The sequence below is a fragment of the Mastomys coucha genome, unplaced genomic scaffold (genome assembly GCF_008632895.1).
Source record: "Mastomys coucha isolate ucsf_1 unplaced genomic scaffold, UCSF_Mcou_1 pScaffold14, whole genome shotgun sequence".
Classification (NCBI taxonomy): Eukaryota; Metazoa; Chordata; class Mammalia; order Rodentia; family Muridae; genus Mastomys; species Mastomys coucha.
The window spans coordinates 42,251,804-42,260,940 of record NW_022196896.1 but is presented as its reverse complement, the minus strand read 5'-3'; the positions used below and the strand labels follow the sequence as shown (position 1 = coordinate 42,260,940).

Genomic DNA, 9,137 nt, shown 5'->3' with positions numbered 1-9,137 from the left:
TCAGTGCAAAGTGAAAGGTTTTTAGCTTCAAGCTTCCCTAGGTAGTACCATTCAAGAACAGGAAAAATCCACTGGTCTGATGCCCATTGTTTTGGCCTTGGCAAACACTGGTGTGTGGGCTTGGAAGACACTGGGCTCTGAGGGGTGACCCAGCAAGCCTTGCTGCTTTGTGAAGCCTATCTGTTTGCAGCTGTAGCAGTAAGGACCTGGCCAATGTGCCGTGGCTGGGGATTCCTAAAGCTGGAGCAGAGGAGCACTGATGTGCTTCTGTTCCTGCGCTAACTGCAGGTTCTGAGAAGCAGTTACTCACAGTAGTTTCTAGAACACACAGCCAAGTCCTCTAGCAGCACCATTTAGTTACCATTTAACTTACTGTTCTGAAAATTATGTGTTCCTTCAAATTCTTTATTCAAGCTTTATTTACTTACCTTTGCTGTGCTGCAGGTTGTACCTGGGCCTTCAGGCATGCTATGTAAATACCCTTTTCTACTCAGTCCTGGTCCTGGCTAACTACATTTTAAAAGAGGAAGAACCTCTCCGTCTTCCAGTCTCATGAAGGAAAGCAACTGTAACATCAGCCTACTTATTGCCCCGCCCTCACATAAGCGGCACCATAGGTTTGTGTAGGGATGCTCCGCTGCAGCACTGCCCTCTGCCGTGCGTGCTCTGGCCTGGGCTTTCCTTGCCCCCATTTCTTTGATTTCATTATTTTCTCTTAGGCAGAACACACTGCAGATCTGCCACGCACTGGGCTGTGTCGTGGCTGGAGTCAGGTGAGAAGCTGTGTGTATTTGAAAGAGCTCCTCTACACTTTCAAAGGTTTAAAAGCATTTTCATGTCTTGTTTTTTAATTAGGCAAAATATATTCTAATATATATTTTTTCTTATACTGAAGATGACAAATGTAAATTAACAGAATTAGGCTCTTAGAGTACATTCATTAGAGTTTCAATTGATAATTTAATGTGCTTTGAAAACTCACAGTAATTCTCTATTTTCAATAGATATGAGGTAGGTAATCCAACTTTGTTGTCTTTATCTTTAAGTAATTGCTCACAGGTATATGTTCAAGATAAATGAAGGCAAGCATAATTTCATGTGTTTTTTTTTTTAATTACGTGGGAGCGTGTTTGTCAGAGCAGATATCATTAGTGTCTGTTGATTGGGCAGATAGTAAAATAGGCTTTAATATGTATCATAATATCAATATAGGTCTCCTCATGAGTTTTGATTTTGTTGCTTTAAAAAAGATTTAGGCAATCAGTTTGACCAAAAAAGGGAGACTTTCTTAGTTTTATGGTTTTGTTCTGTTCTGTTCTGTTTTGTTTTAGACTACTGTCCATTTGTTTAGCAGGTAGGCACAGACAGGGATAGTTCAGAACATAATCTCACGTCAATTAGGATCCACCGAAGAGTCCTGTGTCCATGGCCACCAGTGAAGCTACGCGGCCTAATGGTCCTGTTGTCTGCAGTGCCTTTATGCATCTCTGTTTTAGAGCTGGGAGGCTCTAGGGATCTCTGTCCTGACAGTGAGTGCCTGGGCTGGGGAAATGATTCTCTCTGGCTGTCAGGTGATCGTGGGCACTGCTGGGACTCTTGTCCAGGTTCCGACTTTCTGTGGCTCCTTTTAACACATCTGCTGAATCCCTAAGTGCTTTTCTAAATAGAACGCTTTTATGAATTGCTGTTAGTTCATAAAAATGATAGGTATTGAATCTGTCAAAATTAGTGATTGAGTTTCAGTGAATATGTGAGCATTTTTTTAATCTGAGAAACTATAGTATTCATAAACTAATACATGGAAAATTACAGTTTTTATATAGACACATGAGTGAAACTAGCTTAATTTGCCATTAAATTGGAATGTAAATGCGTTATTTTATATATTTGCTGGACTGTTCTGTAACTTGCTTTCCCTCTAATACTTTTCAAGGTAATGGCCACAGGTAGAAGTAGGCTGGTGCTCTGCAGCCTCCATTGTGTGAACATATGCACAGACACATAAGAATTAGCTTCTGGGCTGGAGTGTCACCCAGTGCTAGAACCCTTTCCTCATGTCTAAGGCCCAAGCTTCTATCACCAGCACAGCAAAACAAGTAAATACATACCTATCTTCCAGTATGTTGGAGATTTCAATAAAATATTCATAATTTTCTTAGAGTAAGTTTATAATACAGTTTTTATATCCTGATAAACAATCCCAGTCCTCAACAGTGGGTTGTTGAGGGAAGAGGAGAGTCTCTTAATTTGTAATTTATGCCTGTTACATACAAGTTAAATTGCCAAAATGAAGATGTCTATGCAGTTAGACATCTGACATTCCCCAGCCATTCTATGAGTGTGTTTGCTTGCTTTGGATCTCAGAGGCTGAGCACTCGGGCCAGTGCAGCTTGTTTGATTGCTGGCAGATTTATGTTGGAGTCTATAGTTCTCTTAGATTTTCAGCCCAGCTCATCAATGGCTTTCTCCTTTTTCATGGGATCATACTTCTCTCTGGTGTGTGATTTGACTTGAATATTGTATTTTATATGTGAATCAATTTAGGAGCATATACTTATTTGGTGATATATAAAGGCATACTATTTACTATATCATACACTAATGTAAATATAACTATTTTTATCTTATTGTGAAGTTAATCCCCCCATTTAAAATCCATTGTGACATACATTCGGTGGTGTTAAATATATTAATGTTTCTGTATTGCTTCTATCTCCAGCCATCTCTAGCATTCATCTTTCTGAGCTCGAACTTTCAAAGAAATAACTTCTCATCGCTTTTCTGGCCACTGTTTGCTCATGCCTAGGTACTTCTCTTTTATCCCTCCTAGACCAGAGGAAAGCATGTCCCTGTATGGCAGGAATTCAAGGGCTCCATTGAGGCTGTCCCTGCTGCCCCGTGTCAGAAGCTGTCAACGTGACCCTTGATGGGTCCTCTCTCCATGTGACAGTACTGTTTGTTCCATATGGGATGTGCTTGATGATAAAGTCACATGAGTCCTAGTTGAGCATATATGTCATAGTGTTGAGAACCAGCTAGCCTCTGGCTTTGAAACCATGCCAACACTTTCTACTATTAAAGACATTAATTTAAATATGTGCTTTGTAGTTTGTTACTAATAAGGTATATGTCAAGCACTTCATACCAGGCTTAGCACGCCCCGCGCACTCAGTAAATACCAGCTATCTTTACACTGATGTCAAGTCTTGACTTGAGTTATTGAAAAAATGGAGTCCTCTTAATCTGTGTTACTATGGCTATTTTCCTACCCTCTTCTGGGGTTTGGAGATTTTACTGAATGTTCTACCTGCACTGTTTTGTCATCTTCATTATTCGCTATACTGTGTAGAATAGGTTCCTGGTTTTGTCACTGTTCTGTCAATGCATATTGTCATGTAAGCAAGAGACAGGGTGTGTGTCTGGACCATCCCCTGTTACAGTGTGCCATTCCCAGTAAGACATCTGCTTAATTTACCCTCCCATTCTCATTCCAGTAGTTTCAGCAGCCCTGTTCTTCTACTTTTAGGCAGTAACCATTTGTGGTGGTTTGAATGCTATGCCCATAATGCTGTGGCACTGTTAGTAGGTGTGGCTTTGTTGGAGGAAGTGTGTCATTGTGGAGGTGGGCAATGAGATCTTCCTAGCCATGTGGGAGCTAGTGTTCCTGCTGCCTTCAGATGAAGATGGAGAACTCTCAGCTCCTCCAGCCCCATGTCTACCTATACATTGTCATGCACCTGCCTTGATGATACTGGACTGAACCTCTGAACCTGTAAGCCAGCTCTAATTAAATGTTGTCCTTATAAGAGTTGCCTTGGTCATGGTGCCTGTTCAAACTAAGATGCCATTTTTAGATAGAAATTTCATTTATACCTCTCTCCCCCCACAACTCTCCCTTCCCCCCTCTTTTTCCCCTCCTTCTTTCCCTCCCCCCTCCCTTCCCTTCCTCTCTGTGAAGATGTGAGTGTGAATATGTGTGTGTGTGTCAGTTCTGGAACTACCTACCCAGGGCTTTATGAGTGATAGACCAGTGTCATTCTGAGCTACATCTGCTGCAGATCTGCTTCTTAAAGAATGGATTCTGTCTCAAAATACTGGTTATATTCTTAAAGAAAACAAATAGACAACCTTTAGTATCTATAAAAAAGATATAGATTCTATCATGCTGTTTTGCAGATTCTTAGTTAATTGTGTGATTGTGCTTGTCATATTTATTTAACACTGGAAGTTATGCTATTGATTTATTTATTACAACATTGAATGTGTGGGTAGAGATGGCCCTGGATTTTCATTCAACTCTGTCCTGCCGAGTCATAGTTAACACTGACTTGAGATGAGAACAGATACATGGAGTACATACATAATCCTAGCATTTGGTGAGAGTGGGGGTGGGGAGGCAGAAGGATTATGCGATTCCAACATTAACTATACAGTAAAATGTCTCAAAAAACCCAAACCGTCTTGCCTACCATGGCCTTCTGAGCATTTTCCATGTCTCTGAAGTTTCTAAGCTTCGGCATACTGGCCTGTATTTGGTTTTCTTTAGATTACTGTGGTGGGTGGAGTTGTAGCCCCTCATGGTAACTGAGGCATTGAGTTTAAGGGGAGGAGTCAGAGGAGGAGTTTTCTGTCTGCTTGTCATCACCATGTCTTTGACTAGTGTGTAACAGCAGACCAGGCCCCTGTTCTCTTCTTCTTAGTTTGTATTTTTCTGTGTGCTGGGAACTCTCCGGCCTTGAAGCACGTTTGTAATCGAGTGAACAGGGCAAAGGTCTAGCTTTTTAATGGCTTGTTACTCAGCTTTACTGTGTTTCTCAGAATCTGAAGTTTATTATCAATAGCTAAGACTAAATTCTATTCCTAGTTTTGTATATTTAAATTATAGCTGAATTTATGCACAAAATTTCTATATAATTATTTTTCATCTAAAAGTTTACAGATACTCCCCTTCTCCCATTTCTTTTACAATAGGTACTCTTTCCTTAAGAAAACGTGAAGATTCTCTTTAATCAAATGCTATGACTGCTGTCAGGTTTGCGTCATAGATCTTGTGTTGCTGTCAGAATACAAAGATGAGTGAGCATAGAGATCCTGACAGCAGACCTCACCCTCATTGTACTGGTCCACCGCCATGTCTGCAGTCTACAGAGAGTATGACAGCAGACCTCACCCTCATTGTACTGGTCCACCGCCATGTCTGCAGTCTACAGAGGGTAAGATAATAGCTGGGTGACACAGCTAAAGCCAGAGTCTTTCCCCTTGACTGCTGAGGCCTGAGGAAAGGGATGTGATTTAGAGAGGGCTCCTCAGATAGTGGGCGTGGAGATGATAAGCCTTAGGAAGATTTAGGAAGAGTTTAGGAAGCTCTTAATCCCACCAGGACAGAGGACTACTACCACATCTCGAACTTTAATTAAAAACCGGCCAGGATGATGGCCTCTGGCCAAGTCTACTACTGGGTTCCCAGAAAATGGTGATGAGTCACATTTTGCAGAAGCTTAAAAACCCATAAGGCCAGCCGGGCGGTGGTGGCACACGCCTTTAATCCTAGCACTTGGGAGGAAGAGGCAGGTGGATTTCTGAGTTTGAGGCCAGCCTGGTCTACAGAGTGAGTTCTAGGACAGCCAGGGCTGCACAGAGAAATCCTGTTTCAAAAATAATAGATCAAAAACCCATAAGGCCATGTATTTTCTACCAAGTCCAACTGGGGGCAAGCATGTATCCCGACATACTTCTTGCTTGTGTATTTCCTGCCTCCATCCAATCAGGCGCAAGCATATATCCTGCCTATATGTGATCAAGCACATTGATTACAATTGGCTCAAACAAACTTGTTTACGGAAGTGAAACCATGGGGCTTGTTATCCTCCGTAAAACAATGGCCTCCAACACTTCAGGAAGTGTCCGTCCTTGGTTAAGAGGCATGTTGTTTTATGGAACTCTTAGGCACAGTAATTAAGACTTTGGCTCTCACAGAGACCATTATAGTGGAAGCAGATAGAAAGCATGAACAGTGAGTGAGCCAGACCATGTTGATCTCAGACAATACAGCACAGAGACTGTTTGATGGATATCACTGAAAAACTTGAAGGTCACACAGCTTCCTCAGTGTTAGGTCCCTATTTGCTTTCACAGTGAGAAGCAGCATTTGAGTTCCTGTAGTGTGTGGTGAACTGCAGTGAAGTTAGCACAGTATGCTCTGTGCACATTTCCGTCCTCTGTTACATGAAGGATCTGAGGCTTTCAGAATCTGAGACAAGTACAAGTTAAACCAAAGTAAAAGCAGTGGAAGTGCTGGTCTACACAGAGGCCAAGGCGGGGAAAGACTAAAGATAGCACTGAGTTCAGAGAGAAGACCCTGCAGTTGTGAGAGTTGGCTTTGTGAGAGGCACTGAAGAGAAAGAAATCTGGGCCGTCAAGGATCAACAGTCTGCACAGATCCAAGGTTCTGGAAGTGGGTGGGCTGAAGGTTTGAGGCAGAAAGAAGTTTGGAGAAGATTGTCAGTTGATGGAATGAGGAGCAGCAGACACCAGAAGGCTGCGTAGAAATGGGAGGAGATCTATTTTGGACACTTCCAGTGAGGGAGAGAAATGTGGATGAGAGGCTGAAGGTGGGTACTGGAACTTAAGGTTCTACCCTGAAGCTAGAAGTGTAAAGTGGGCCTCATTTGCCTAGATGCTATCACTGAAATTCCGTCTGCACAAGGAGTGGCTGTAAAGCAGGAAGAAGGATACAGGCTGCATTCAGGAAAGAAGTGTAAGGCTCCACGGCACACAGAGGTCAGGGAGGACAGAGCCTGAAGACACAGGCTACACAGTTCTGACCTAGTTGGGTTGAATATGACTTGGAGCCATGTTCACTCTGTGGTCCTCCAGGAGCCAATGGAATACTGGAAAAAATTGGGTGGGTGGGTGGGTGTGCTGTGACTCTGCAGTGGCTAGAACCATGCTGCTGGTCTGGAAAGGAGAAGGCAGTAGGATGATATGTGTGCGCACACACACACACACACACACACACACACACACACACACATCCAGCTGCTTTTTCTACTGATGTTGCAACTTGTGCTCAAACATCTTGTTATCTTTAGATTGTCAGGTCCGAGGGCCAAGACTTATATCTTCACTATATGCAAGTCCTCTGTAGTACCCCACAGGAGTGTTGATTGATCGGTACAAGAAAATGATGACATCTGTCCTGTCACTCAGTGCCCTCCAAACATACTCTGTAGAGTCCAGTCCACCTTTGTAGGCTGGTGTGTAAACTACAGCACTGTCAAAGAAAGGCCTAGATTGGGGTCGGTTGGTATGTGCTTAATTTCTGTTCTAGCTAACCTAATCCTAACTGAACTTCCAACATCTTCAAAACCCCATTTTCCTCAGCTGCAGTATAGGAGAGAGCACTTGAGAGGATTGGTTGTTGAGAGCATTGAAGAAGGACCATGGCAGACACCGTGCTCGCTCCAGTCTCACTTGCTGTCAAGTTTAGAATAGGCCTCACTCACTGAGGTTTAGTTTTATCATCTCTAAAAAAAGGATACCTGAGCTCACTTTGGTTTCAGAGAAAGCAGCAGCCACCATATGCACAGGGACCTGGCTGTTTTCCTCTTCCATGCCAGGCAGGAATGCAAGCCACTGAGATCTCTGTGCAGTGTCTAAGAGCAGTTCTGGATTCAAACCCTTATGGTGAGACTTGGTAATGACTTCATTTGTCTGTAAACTGGGAGAAGTGTTGCTACCCACTTCATGTGGTCCTCTGGGAACAGTAGAGCAGCACACTGTGCACTATCAGCACCCTGTGTGCCCCACCCCCCACCCCCTGTGCTCAGTGGGGGTGCCGACATAGGTAGCTGTAACCTAATGTAACCATTAGGAGGACAAGTTATCTGTGAAGGAGGAGGCTCTTTGCTAATGAGATTGGCAATGTTTAAAGGGAAATGTAATTCAACCACAATAATGCTCTTTGGTGGTTCAGCCCGATGGGTGTTGCTGTGGCTGAGTCTTCCAGGTACAAGAGAGAAAAAGGCTCCATCTGGCCTCTGTGCTGGCTAGTGTCTGCAGTCTGCCTCCACCCAGTCTCTTCATCCTGCCAGCTGCTCTCTAGGAAGTGGTGGGAATGTGGAGCATGAAGAGACCAGAGAAATAATGCTGAGTGGACAGGTGGCCTGTAACAGTCCAATCTTCCCTCTGACTGGGAAAGGCTGGCTTTACTAGCAAACCATTTCTCAAACAAAACTCTGTGTTTATGCCCTCATGCCTTTAATCCTACCAAGGACAAGAACGCTGACAGCATATGGGAGGAGTAGCTAAAGCAATAAAAGAAGGCAGCTGCTGCTGTCCGAATGCTCAGCCTGCATCCCTGTGGCAGCCTGCATCCCTGCAGAAAGCTACCCCATTTGATTTACTCCAGCTCCATTTGATCACAGAGAATGCTAGCACCCTGGAGGGAAGTGAGAAACCACAGGCTGGCTCTGGGAATTAAGGGGCAGCTGAGTCCTCTGTGGAAGGGAGGAGTGGGACTTGAGCACACCCCAGAAGAATTCCCTGGGACAGCACAGGCTTGAGAAGCAAAGCCTCATTTTGTGTCTTTGAATGACTTTATTTTCTCATGTTTATCTATTCAGCTGGCTCATATAAAACCTACATGTATTTGTATATTTGTGGCTCACTTAAGGAAACTCTGACTTTTGAGATAAATTTGTTCTCTGGACTCTTCATGATTTTTGGTTGCTTAGTTGGCACAGGGTTCTGATCTCTTTCTAGAAAGTTCAGCAGAAAATACAAATTTTGAGCAATTTCACTTATGTTTTCTTTTTTGGTGTGTTTGTTGCCTTCATGTATGTATATGCACCACGTGTGTGCCAGTGCCCTTGAAGGTCACCAGAGGGCATCATATATGCTGAACTGGAGTGATGGTACCTGCTGCTGAGCCACTCTGGATGCTGGGAACCCAGGCCCTCTGGAAGAGCATCACCACCTCTTACCTTCTAAACGATCTCTCCCACCCCGTTATTTCAGTAATGGCCAGTAAGTTAGCATGAATCACTAACGCTTAGGTACCGGCTGTCATAGTCTTTTGTACAGTGTGTTGTCTTTTGGCCTTTCAGATAGAACATTGGAGATTGCTTTTTTTTTTT

The 9,137-nt window shown here is 43.4% G+C and overlaps 1 protein-coding gene across 12 annotated transcripts in view; it reads left to right on the top strand.

The window, feature by feature from the left end:
- Ncoa2 (nuclear receptor coactivator 2) overlaps positions 1-9,137 on the top strand; it is a 249,034-nt gene that overhangs the window by 111,322 nt on the left and 128,575 nt on the right. The window contains exon 3 of one of the 12 annotated variants that reach the window (XM_031366894.1): positions 4,972-5,213. The exons of the other annotated variants lie outside the window; for them this stretch is intronic. The gene's annotated coding sequence lies outside the window, so the exon portion shown is untranslated. The remainder of the gene's footprint in view (positions 1-4,971; positions 5,214-9,137) is intronic. 12 annotated transcript variants of the gene reach the window in all.